This window comes from Camelina sativa, chromosome 12 (assembly GCF_000633955.1).
Source record: "Camelina sativa cultivar DH55 chromosome 12, Cs, whole genome shotgun sequence".
Classification (NCBI taxonomy): domain Eukaryota; kingdom Viridiplantae; phylum Streptophyta; class Magnoliopsida; order Brassicales; family Brassicaceae; genus Camelina; species Camelina sativa.
Window position 1 is genome coordinate 31,912,286 of NC_025696.1, and position 13,116 is coordinate 31,925,401.

At 42.6% G+C, this 13,116-nt stretch overlaps 1 long non-coding RNA gene across 1 annotated transcript in view; it reads left to right on the forward strand.

The window, feature by feature from the left end:
* The window catches only part of LOC109128066, a 2,947-nt gene continuing 2,116 nt past the window's right edge, over window positions 12,286-13,116 (forward strand). Inside the window, exon 1 of the long non-coding RNA XR_002034505.1 lies at window positions 12,286-12,957. This is a non-coding gene — a long non-coding RNA (uncharacterized LOC109128066). The remainder of the gene's footprint in view (window positions 12,958-13,116) is intronic.

The window sequence follows — 13,116 nt, forward strand, 5'->3', positions numbered from 1 at the left end:
CAGAGGGAGTTTCTGTAGATCCGGAGAAGATTCAGGCTATCAGGGATTGGCCTAGACCACAGAATGCCACAAAGATCAGGAGTTTCCTTGGTTTGGCAGGTTACAACAGGAGGTTTGTGCAGGGTTTTGCAAGTAGAACACGCTCTATGACTAAGTTGACAGGGAAGGATGTTCCTTTTGTGTGGTCACAGGAGTGTGAGGAGGGCTTTGACAGCCTTAAGGAGATGTTGACTACTACGCCAGTGTTGGCTTTGCCTGAGCAGGAGATGGAGTCTCTGGCAGGAGAGATCAGTGCGTTGGGGTTGTGTGCTGTTTCACGGGAACCGTTGGGCTTGGAAGCAGTTGATAGAGCAGATCTTCTGAGTAGGGTGCGGTTGGCTCAGGAGAAGGATTTGGGGCTGGTGAATACCTCTATGGATGTGGATTCAGAGTACTAGGTCTCAGATAATGGAACTATCGTGGTGCACGGTCAGGTTTGTGTGCCCATGGATGAGGAGTTGAGACAGGAGATTATGAGGGAGGCTCATAGGAGCAGGTTTTCTATTCATCCAGGAGCAACTAAGATGTACTGTGATCTTAAGAGGTACTATCACTGGGTCGGGATGAAGAAGGATGTAGCTAGTTGGGTCTTGAGGTGCGATGTGTGTCAACTAGTGAAGGCTGAGCATCAGGTTCCTANCTATCAGGGATTGGCCTAGACCACAGAATGCCACAAAGATCAGGAGTTTCCTTGGTTTGGCAGGTTACAACAGGAGGTTTGTGCAGGGTTTTGCAAGTAGAACACGCTCTATGACTAAGTTGACAGGGAAGGATGTTCCTTTTGTGTGGTCACAGGAGTGTGAGGAGGGCTTTGACAGCCTTAAGGAGATGTTGACTACTACGCCAGTGTTGGCTTTGCCTGAGCAGGAGATGGAGTCTCTGGCAGGAGAGATCAGTGCGTTGGGGTTGTGTGCTGTTTCACGGGAACCGTTGGGCTTGGAAGCAGTTGATAGAGCAGATCTTCTGAGTAGGGTGCGGTTGGCTCAGGAGAAGGATTTGGGGCTGGTGAATACCTCTATGGATGTGGATTCAGAGTACTAGGTCTCAGATAATGGAACTATCGTGGTGCACGGTCAGGTTTGTGTGCCCATGGATGAGGAGTTGAGACAGGAGATTATGAGGGAGGCTCATAGGAGCAGGTTTTCTATTCATCCAGGAGCAACTAAGATGTACTGTGATCTTAAGAGGTACTATCACTGGGTCGGGATGAAGAAGGATGTAGCTAGTTGGGTCTTGAGGTGCGATGTGTGTCAACTAGTGAAGGCTGAGCATCAGGTTCCTAGCGGTTTACTGAAGAGTTTGCCCATTCCTGAGTGGAAGTGGGATATGATTACTATGGACTTCGTGGTGGGGTTGCCAGTGTGTGAGACGTTTGATGCTATTTGGGTCATTGTGGACCGGTTGACTAAGTCAGCACATTTTCTGGCCATTAAGAAGACTGATGGAGCAGCGGTCTTGGCTAAGAAGTATGTGAGAGAGATAGTCAGATTGCATGGGGTGCCAGCGAGCATTGTGTCTGACAGGGATTCTAAGTTCATTTTGGTGTTCTGGAAGGCATTTCAGGCAGAGATGGGCACTAAGGTGCATATGAGTACGGCTTATCATCCCCAGACAGATGGACAGTCAGAGAGGACGATCCAGAGGCTGGAGGATTTGCTGAGGATGTGTGTGTTGGATTGGGGTGGCCATTGGGCAGAGCACTTGAACCTGGTAGAGTTTGCTTACAACAACAGTTATCAGGCAAGTATTATGATGGCTCCTTATGAGGCTTTGTATGGGAGACCATGTCGTACACCGTTATGCTTGACTCAGGTGCGGGAGAGAAGCTTGTTTGGTGCTAGTTTTGTTCAGGAAACCTCAGAGAAGATTCGGGTTCTCAAGATGAACATGAAGGAGACTCAGGATAGGCAGAGGAGTTATGCTGATAGGAGGTGGAGAGATCTCGAGTTTCAGGTAGGAGAGAGAGTGTACCTCAAGATGGCCATGTTGCGGGGTCCGAACAGGTCATTGTCAAAGACTAAGTTAAGTCCGAGGTATATGGGTCCGTTCAGAGTGATTTAGCGGGTTGGACCGATAGCATATAGGCTGGAGTTACCTGAGGCTATGTGTGCATTCCATAAGGTTTTTCATGTGTCTATGTTGCGGAAGTGCCTCCGTGAGGGTGAGCAGGTGTTGGCTAAGATACCGGAGGATCTTCAGCCTATCATGACATTGGAGGCGAGACTAGTGAGGGTTCTCGAGAGGAGGATCAAGGAACTTCAGAAGAAGAAGATTCCTTAGATGAGAGTCCTGTGGGACTGTGATGGTGTTGAGGAGCAGACTTGGGAGCTGGTGGCGAAGATGAAGGCATGATTCAAGAAGTGGTATGAGAAACAAGCTGCGACTTGAGCTTGTTTAGCCTGGTTCCATCTGTAATTCGTGGCTGGAGCGGGAATGGANTGGGATGATGTTCCCCTGAGGGGATGAGTAGTTCCCCTGATACCGTGATCTTGAGGATTGTGGTCCAAGAGTGAGATGGTATAACTCGAAGACGATGGTCTGAGAGTGAGATCGGTATGGCTCGAAGGTTGTGGCCTAAGGTTAGAAGAGTTGGGAGCAAGCAAAATTCCTAGGACGTGAGTATAAACATAACGACCAATGTAGAACTCGAAAGAGTGATGGTGGTTTAATCTCGAGTTTTTGATGTGTTGACCAGTGGGTCAGGGTTTGATGACCGAAGCGGTTATGAATGTGTGGATGTTGCACCAGGATTGTACGGCCGGTGGTGCTGGAGTCCCGGGAAGGGGAGTTGTATTGGGTATGAGCCAGGAAAGACATGTTTACCGGTTACCTAAGTTCACGAGAAGCCTTCATGGCAGGAAAACTTATCGTTGCGACGATCTTGGATGAAATTCATTGGAGATAGGCACGGTTGCTAGATTCAGGGTTTTGGTAAGCTTGTTGGAGGGAATATGTCAAGTGGGTTGAGTTGGCGGCCTGCAAAGCATTTGATACGGTGAATTGGAATATGCGAACGTATGATACTTGTTTGTTTTATTACGCTCGTATTGATGATTTTCTGTGGAGAATTGCTAAGCGGGAAGCTAATTTTGGATTAAGCTATCTTTTGGAAGTTTCCCTAAGAGGCAAGTTACTAGAGGTTCTTGGACGAACAAGAAGGTTGATATTTAGGTGGCGGCGAGTTGATGTTGGCATACTTGAGTATTTGTTTAGTAGAGCTGAGGAAGTAACTAGAGGATTTATGGAGCAAGGGATTCATCTGTCCTAGTGTATCACCGTGGGGAGCGCCGGTGTTATTTGTGAAGAAGAAGGATGGAAGTTTTCAGTTATGTATTGATTATCGGGGTTTGAACTGTGTCACTGTGAAGAACAAGTACCCTCTTCCTAGGATCGATGGGTTGTTGGATCAGTTGAGAGGTGTTACTTGGTTCTCCAAGATAGATCTGGCATTGGGTTATCATCAGATTCTGATAGATGAGGCAGATGTGAGGAAGACTGTATTTTGGACGAGGTATGGGCATTATGGGTTTGTGGTGATGTCTTTCGGGTTGACTAACGCGCAGGCAGCGTTTATGAGGTTGATGAACAGTGTGTTTTCAGTAGTTTATGGACGTGTCTGCCATCAGTTTCATCGACGATATCATGGTATTTTTGCTGAGAGTCCTGAGGAGCATGCAGTGCATTTGAGGGCAGTTCTAGAGAAGCTGAGGGAGCAGAAGTTGTTTGCTAAGTTGAGCAAGTGTAGTTTCTGGCAGCGTGAGATGGGTTTCTAGGTCACATTGTTTCTGCAGAGGGAGTTTCTGTAGATCCGGAGAAGATTCAGGCTATCAGGGATTGGCCTAGACCACAGAATGCCACAAAGATCAGGAGTTTCCTTGGTTTGGCAGGTTACAACAGGAGGTTTGTGCAGGGTTTTGCAAGTAGAACACGCTCTATGACTAAGTTGACAGGGAAGGATGTTCCTTTTGTGTGGTCACAGGAGTGTGAGGAGGGCTTTGACAGCCTTAAGGAGATGTTGACTACTACGCCAGTGTTGGCTTTGCCTGAGCAGGAGATGGAGTCTCTGGCAGGAGAGATCAGTGCGTTGGGGTTGTGTGCTGTTTCACGGGAACCGTTGGGCTTGGAAGCAGTTGATAGAGCAGATCTTCTGAGTAGGGTGCGGTTGGCTCAGGAGAAGGATTTGGGGCTGGTGAATACCTCTATGGATGTGGATTCAGAGTACTAGGTCTCAGATAATGGAACTATCGTGGTGCACGGTCAGGTTTGTGTGCCCATGGATGAGGAGTTGAGACAGGAGATTATGAGGGAGGCTCATAGGAGCAGGTTTTCTATTCATCCAGGAGCAACTAAGATGTACTGTGATCTTAAGAGGTACTATCACTGGGTCGGGATGAAGAAGGATGTAGCTAGTTGGGTCTTGAGGTGCGATGTGTGTCAACTAGTGAAGGCTGAGCATCAGGTTCCTAGCGGTTTACTGAAGAGTTTGCCCATTCCTGAGTGGAAGTGGGATATGATTACTATGGACTTCGTGGTGGGGTTGCCAGTGTGTGAGACGTTTGATGCTATTTGGGTCATTGTGGACCGGTTGACTAAGTCAGCACATTTTCTGGCCATTAAGAAGACTGATGGAGCAGCGGTCTTGGCTAAGAAGTATGTGAGAGAGATAGTCAGATTGCATGGGGTGCCAGCGAGCATTGTGTCTGACAGGGATTCTAAGTTCATTTTGGTGTTCTGGAAGGCATTTCAGGCAGAGATGGGCACTAAGGTGCATATGAGTACGGCTTATCATCCCCAGACAGATGGACAGTCAGAGAGGACGATCCAGAGGCTGGAGGATTTGCTGAGGATGTGTGTGTTGGATTGGGGTGGCCATTGGGCAGAGCACTTGAACCTGGTAGAGTTTGCTTACAACAACAGTTATCAGGCAAGTATTATGATGGCTCCTTATGAGGCTTTGTATGGGAGACCATGTCGTACACCGTTATGCTTGACTCAGGTGCGGGAGAGAAGCTTGTTTGGTGCTAGTTTTGTTCAGGAAACCTCAGAGAAGATTCGGGTTCTCAAGATGAACATGAAGGAGACTCAGGATAGGCAGAGGAGTTATGCTGATAGGAGGTGGAGAGATCTCGAGTTTCAGGTAGGAGAGAGAGTGTACCTCAAGATGGCCATGTTGCGGGGTCCGAACAGGTCATTGTCAAAGACTAAGTTAAGTCCGAGGTATATGGGTCCGTTCAGAGTGATTTAGCGGGTTGGACCGATAGCATATAGGCTGGAGTTACCTGAGGCTATGTGTGCATTCCATAAGGTTTTTCATGTGTCTATGTTGCGGAAGTGCCTCCGTGAGGGTGAGCAGGTGTTGGCTAAGATACCGGAGGATCTTCAGCCTATCATGACATTGGAGGCGAGACTAGTGAGGGTTCTCGAGAGGAGGATCAAGGAACTTCAGAAGAAGAAGATTCCTTAGATGAGAGTCCTGTGGGACTGTGATGGTGTTGAGGAGCAGACTTGGGAGCTGGTGGCGAAGATGAAGGCATGATTCAAGAAGTGGTATGAGAAACAAGCTGCGACTTGAGCTTGTTTAGCCTGGTTCCATCTGTAATTCGTGGCTGGAGCGGGAATGGAATATTCCAGCCCATCTCTCTTGTTACTCGGTCGCTTAGGGTGGTTGGTTGTGCGACTCAGTAACAAGATGAGGTGGTGCTCGGGGTACAAAGATTCTGTGAGGCGGGGTTTTTGGAGGAAAGTTTCCTGAAATAGAATTTTCCAAAAGTGGAAAGTTCCAAAAAATGGAAAGTGCAAAATATGGAAAGTTTTACGAGAGTTGGAATTTGTCCATTTTAGCGGTAGAAAGCCTTGGAGGGGCTTGTGTGGTCTTAATGGCGGACTTTCGAGTCAGTGTCCCGTGTGTGGCGGTCTTTTTAGACATTGTGTGGCCTTTGTGGCGGGCTGTTTAGCCGTGTGTGGCCTTTGTGGTGGGCTGTTTAGCCATTGTGTGGCCTTTGTGGCGGGCTGTTTAGCCAATTGCGTGGCCTTGTGGCAGGCTGTTTAGCCAGAGTGTCTTTGTGACGGTCCTTCGGGACAGATGGTCTTTGTGACGGTCCTTCGGGACGAGTGGCCTTGGTGGCGGTCCTGTTTAGGACATATGTTTGGCCTTGGTGGCGGTCCTCTTTAGGACATTTTGTTTGGCCTTGGTGGCGGTCCTCTTTAGGACATTTTGTTTGGCCTTGGTGGCGGTCCTCTTTAGGACATTTTGTTTGGCCTTGGTGGCGGTCCTCTTTAGGACATTTTGTTTGGCCTTGGTGGCGGTCCTCTTTAGGACATTTTGTTTGGCCTTGGTGGCGGTCCTCTTTAGGACATTTTGTTTGGCCTTGGTGGCGGTCCTCTTTAGGACATTTTGTTTGGCCTTGGTGGCGGTCCTCTTTAGGACATTTTGTTTGGCCTTGGTGGCGGTCCTCTTTAGGACATTTTGTTTGGCCTTGGTGGCGGTCCTCTTTAGGACATTTTGTTTGGCCTTGGTGGCGGTCCTCTTTAGGACATTTTGTTTGGCCTTGGTGGCGGTCCTCTTTAGGACATTTTGTTTGGCCTTGGTGGCGGTCCTCTTTAGGACATTTTGTTTTGCCTTTGTGGCGGCCCTTGTGGCATGTATATTATCCTTGTGTGGTCATGTGGTATTCCAGTGAGGGGATATGTGGTTGGTAGGACATTGAGCTGTTTTACGCGAGCCAGAAGAAGGAAACCTGGATAGGGATAAGACTCAGACGTGTTCATAATCGTTTGCTCGCGACTCTTGGAGGACATAGGTTCTCCTAGTACTGCCATATTCAGAGAGTTTATGACTTGGGAATATGATTGGTATATCGACTTCGGATGACGATCCGGGGGCGCGCTGTAGGGTGGCAACCCGAGAGACGAGTTTGGATTTTCCTTATATACTATGGCATGCGGGTTTAGGCCCGATGAGAAGCCAACATTATGGCATGCAGACTTAGGTCTGATGAGGAGCCAATAAAAACTCAAGGTTTAGGCCTATGAGTAAAGGAAAATCCAAAAGTCAAGAGCAAATGACGCCTGGAGCATGAGTCTATCGCCTAGAGGTGACCTTCTATAGATCGGTTGGAGGAGTGCGGGCCGTGGAGACGGTTGCACGGGAGTCCTTGGCTGATGGTTGTTCGAGATTCGAGGACAAATCTAGATTGGTGGGGGAGAATTGTAACACCCGCGATCTGAATGGTGCGTTTTGGGCGAGAGTTTCGATCGACACCAAGGGGCTGTCGGTCGACACCACTGTGTTTCTGGTTCGACCAGTTCTATTTTATTATCGATTTTGACCGGTTTGCAGATGTTTGGTAAAAAGAATAATCTTATCCTTTGGGAATAATCAAAAATAGAAAGTGTTCAGTTGGAACATGAAAACGTGACCGAGTTTGTCCTAGTTACTCTTCGGGACGGAGTGGAAGAAGGGAGGAGATTTGCGAACGAGGAAAGGGACCCAATGACTTCGAAATAATTGAACGAGGAGCCGTATGAGGTGAAAATCTCATGTACGGTTCTGTAGAGTGGCAGTAAGGGTGACTTATCTGTCAACTTTTCCACTATCACCCCCAAAAAACCAAACTCTGCTTTACGTAAAGTTGCCAGAGTACGATTAACCTCGGGATATGAAATCACTGCTTATATACCTGGTATTGGCCATAATTTACAAGAACATTATGTAGTCTTAGTAAGAGGGGGAAGGGTTAAGGATTTACCCGGTGTGAGATATCACCTTGTTCGAGGAACCCTTCTCTGGGTGCCTAGGTATCCACCGTAAGCCTTTCCTCGTTTGAACCTCAGTTTAGGGAAAACCACTAAACCGTGATATTTAAGTGTTTTGTCGACCAGAAGGGTTTTGGGAAGTTCTATTGTCGCCATTTAACGCTTTTGAGAGAGGAGAAAAGTGTGTTCTTGAGGTTTTTGGTGATTTTGGTGAGATTCTTGGCCGTTCTTGAGAGATTGGAAGCTAGGAAGGATCTAGAAGCTTGCTAGGAAGGTTGGATTCGTTGCTTTTGGTCTGAATCTTCCTGCAAAGAGGTGAGTGCATGACCATGGCTTATCTAAGCTAAGATCTATAGTTTTATGTGATTTGGTGCTTATGTGGTTGTTTCTTTGAGTTCTCTATGATATTTCGTCACTGCTTTGGCTGGGTTTGGCTTCTGGGAATGCATGGAGCGGATTGGAGAAGATTGGAGGCGAGATTCGGAGTTGTTGATCGAAGGAAATCGCTGCTCGGCATCGGTGTCGGTCGACACCAACACGAGGACGGCTCGAGACTTTGGCGAGTGTCGATTGATGCTATGTGGAGGTATCGGTCGACACAAACTAGGGTTTTCAGGAGTGTCGGGCAGGGTGTCGGTCGACACCAGATTGTCAGTGTTGATCGACACCATCTGGTGTCGGTCGACACCCTTTTTTCAGCTACGACGGATGTTGCATGCTTTGTATATTGCCAGGTTTGTTTTATTGATTGTTGATTGTGGCATGTAGAGGTCTTATTGCTTGTGTGTATAGCCCAGTAGATGGGAGGATTGCCTCACTGAGTGTTTATCAAATACTCATGCATCTCAATTTGTGTTTGTAGTGCAGGTAAAGGCAAAGTGTGATCGTGGAATCAAGGAAATGAAGAGGAGGATGTTCTAGGGACTCGATTGGATGTTGTCTGGCATTGCTAGGTTGCTAGAGTTGAGTCTTTAGAAACATTGCTAGGTTGTTGGTTTCATGTTTCTTGTTGTTTGGTATTTGGATATTGCTTATGCTATGTTATTGGATTGTTATTGGATTATTATTGGAGTATTATTGGTTATTGGTTTTGTTATTCCGCTGTTGATTTTGAATGTTGTTAGGTGGCTAGTGGATATGGGACCACTAGTTATAGTTTAATTATATATATATATATATACTATTATTATTTATTATTAAAAAAAAAAGGGTCGGTCGTTTCAAACTTCTCCTTGCTTCTAAATACACAAAACACCAAAAAAAAAAAAAAAACAGGATGGTGCTGTACTTAAAAGATCTGATCCTACGTTACGTAACCCGAAAGTTGCTGTGAAAATTCTTAGAGAATGGCCACCCCAATTTATTCAAGGACAGCCTTTTTATCAAAGTTTGATTTTGGTAGATGAAAGGGTAAATCTTTTTCCTCTTCCCATTTTGCCGTAATTTTTTCAAATATCAAATGAGATATACAACATAAATAAATCAATGAAATGCTATATTGTGTTTCTATTATAGGGAAATCGGATTGATGCCAAGATAGATGCAGATCTTTATGTAGACAGATACTATGGAAATATCAAGGAAGGAGAATGGTACGAGATTTCTGGATTTTTAGTGATTGAAGGTCAACAATCATTTTGAAAGTCAAACCACCCGTTTCAGATCCTGATCCAGGTTAAAACAAAATTGATTCCAATATATCCTCGAAGTACTGACAATTTTATCCTTCTGTATGATGCATTGAAAATCCATAATTCGACGCCTGACGAGAAGAACCGTTGTGTAGGTAAGCTTTAATATTCAAGTTATCTTAATTAATCCGTCCTTATCTGATGATATTCTACTTTAAAGATGATGTCTTTGTTTTGATCTTTTTCTAAATTTTTGTTTATCCATTGGAATAATTTTTTATGCTAGATGCCATAGGAATGTTGATACATGTAAACGAGCCTCAAACAATTGAATTCCTTGAACCTCAAAATTGCTACATTTCAGAGAATTAAGTTGTGACATTCACTATCCTTGAATGTATTGAAAATATATTCTTTTATTATATTGAAAATATATTCTTTTATTATATTGAAAATTGAAAACTTTCGATTATATTGAAAATATATTCTTTTATTATTTAAAACAATTCTTGATTAACTTATACACAATCAAATTATTTTTGAAAGTGGCCAAGAGATTGAATGTGTTGTTGTTGGTTCGGTTTGTACTGCATTTCTTGAGAAATGGGACAAATTGTTTCTTCCTCTACCTATGCTAATCAACCAATAATGTGTACTCTTATGTTTTGGAGGATCTCTGTATACGAAGGTACTGTTTAATAGTCTCATATACCACTCAAAACTATCATTTCCTTACTTAAATTCTACTTTGCTAGGTATGCAATGTCTGATGTCTCAGTTACGATGTTCAAAGGTCATTCTTGAAAATGAAGTGGCTGGATTTAATATTGGTGTTATGCTGTAATGTCATTAATTTAATAAATTGAAAAAATTCAGTATAAACAACATTATGGCTGAATTTTAATCCTGAATTATTCAATTTTTACAGACGCTGGCTAGGCGTGGATTGCAGTGATGAAGACAATGAAGATGAAGATTGAGACTGTGGTTGGAGCAGCTAGCTATAAATCCACTTTTCAATTTTTCTTATTTTGTTAACTTTACTACTGTTGTTTTAGACTTTACAATAATAATTTGATGAAACTTTGGACATGAATATTCGTATTTATTTATGTTTGGAATTATCATTATTTTTGTCATTACAAGTTAAATTTAATATCACTATTTTACTAATATAATTATCTTTAAAAGTAGTATGAATTTATCCTAATTAAACTTTATTATTCTTAATTTCGACAAAGAAGATCAAATATTTTTCTTGGGTAATCTAGATGGGCCTGACCTTAATAGACGTCAATACGAAAGCCTTCGTGGCTCTTAAAACTAATATTTAAGCATTCTACGTCTCTATAATAATATTGTGACCTTTTGTTTTCCCCTCTCAACAAAGAAAAAAAAGGTTTATTATCATCCATAACCTTGTGGTAAAATCTCAATCGATATCTACTTAATTTTTTTGTTTCCTGAATTCTTAGGTTGGAAGTTAAAAGTTTTTCATAAATATTTTCAGAATTTGAGATGGAAGGTGGAAGTTCTAGGAAACGCAAAGAGCTCATGTCAGATTTCGAATGGGAAGATGGAGCAATCGAGAAGGTTAAAAAAGCGTTTCAAAAATCGAGAGACGTGGTACTAAAGGAAACGACGAGACATTTCACTGCGATCTTTGATATATTGAAAGAGTATATCAAGAAAAAGGAAGAATCTGTTGGCCTAATCTGTCAACTTGAAACAATCGATGCTCAGATCTCGCTAATTAACGATATCTTGGAGGGGCAAATCGACTTGGTTGCAGAGCGTAACAGGCTAGAAGATGTTTGGGTTGTTACTGAGAAAGATGTCAAAGAATGTGTTGTTCCTAATATTGATTGGGATAAACTTCATGTTCCTTTTAGTGGTTAACAATGTTAAAAATTTTATCTTAAACATTTAAAGTTCTTGAGTTTTTTTTTTATTATCTAATGAAAAAATATAATCGGGGTATTTATTTTATTAATTCTAAAACCTAAGAATTCGTTAAATCATTAATATAAAATAGAGATATTGACATATCTACTAGATCTAAATATAACTATACTTAAGTTTTTAAAAAATCAGAAATAAACATAAATTAGTATTGGACTTAATACTTTTCAGAATTATTCATGGTGATATTGTTTATATATTCATTGAATGAAATATTTATAAAAATATTTAAAACTTATTTAAATCGTAATTTTCTAAAAAAGAAAAGGGAAATCTAATAATATATTTGGTGATTACTAAAAAATGTACAAATACCATTTAAGTTTATCCAATGATAAAGTAATTTGGAGTTTTGAGAATATCGTTAAATGTAAAATTCCAAAAAAAAAAATTTGTATTATATATATATATATAAATATAAATATAAATATTCGTTTACAACTTTTTAAAGTCAAGATCGTAGGTTTCGTTTTAACCTAAGTTTTTTTTTCCTTTTGAAAACATAGCAAACCTTCAATCCAATGCTATTAAAAAAAAATCGGGAAGAGAGACTATTTTTACGATGTGGATGACCTAAACCCCTTCATTCATGAGTGGAAAATTAACGTCAAAATATTGAGAAAGTTTGAGTTCCGTCATCCTTTTTTCAAATCAACAGACTTGATTGTAGTTGATGATAAGGTATATTTACAGTATACCTCGCGTTTTGATAAATTTCATAATAAAATCATGTTGCTTAAATATTTTTAATGTAGGGTAAGAAAATTCATGTGATGATGCGTCCTCCTTATCGTGATATCTTTAATAATGATTTAGAAGAAGGTGAATGGATAACGTTATCAAGGTTCTCACTAACAATGGTTGATTGGATTTTAAAGCTAACTGATCATCGTGATATGATACATTGGGGAGAAAAGACATGGTTTAGAAAAATTCACCCTCAAAAAGCAATCAACAACGCATCAGAGAGAGAGACCGTGCTCCCAGACACTATTATCGAGGCTTTTATCCTGCTTTCGAGATCCGACGCCGGTAGAGCTCTAGCTCGCCGGCGTCGGAATATTTCCTCTGCTCAATCGTTCCTTCACTCTCTTGTTCTCTCTTCTTTGTTAAGCTTTTTGTTTCCCCTTTTGTTTCCCCTTTTAAAATCTTTTCAACCCCTACCATTTCCAAATCCTTTGGTGAGAGCTTCATCAGCAAACAATTTAGGGAGAAGAAGGTATCAAGCGATATCCATCATTCACCCTCAATGTGTATCACCTCCGCCGAATTCAACTCTGACAGAACCACCACACTCTAGATCTGAGGTTTCTTTCTGCCCCTGTTTCTCCTCCTCTGTTTCGGTCCTTAAGCTAAGCTACCAAGGGGGGACCCTACCTTCACCGGAGATGCTTACCTCATCGACAAAATCCTCGTCACCTCCGTACGACGGCCGCCGCAACACAATCGTCTCTTTGCCAGTCAGGAAACTAGGTTTCTAATTGGTGGACCTCATCAACTTCGGCCCATTAAGCTTCCTAAAGCCCAATCCGTCAAATGGTGATCCAGCTTTGCATTTACTAAAGCCCAGGTGTGCTCTTACTCTTTCTTTGTCAAACCTTAGCCAACCTAAGTGGTTATCCAATGCCTTTGTCCGAAGACTGCAAATGGCTCTTAACACGCTTCTGTCGCTTTGGTTATACAAGAATTCTCTGAGAACCCTGCCATTAGTTTCACCTAGGATTATTAA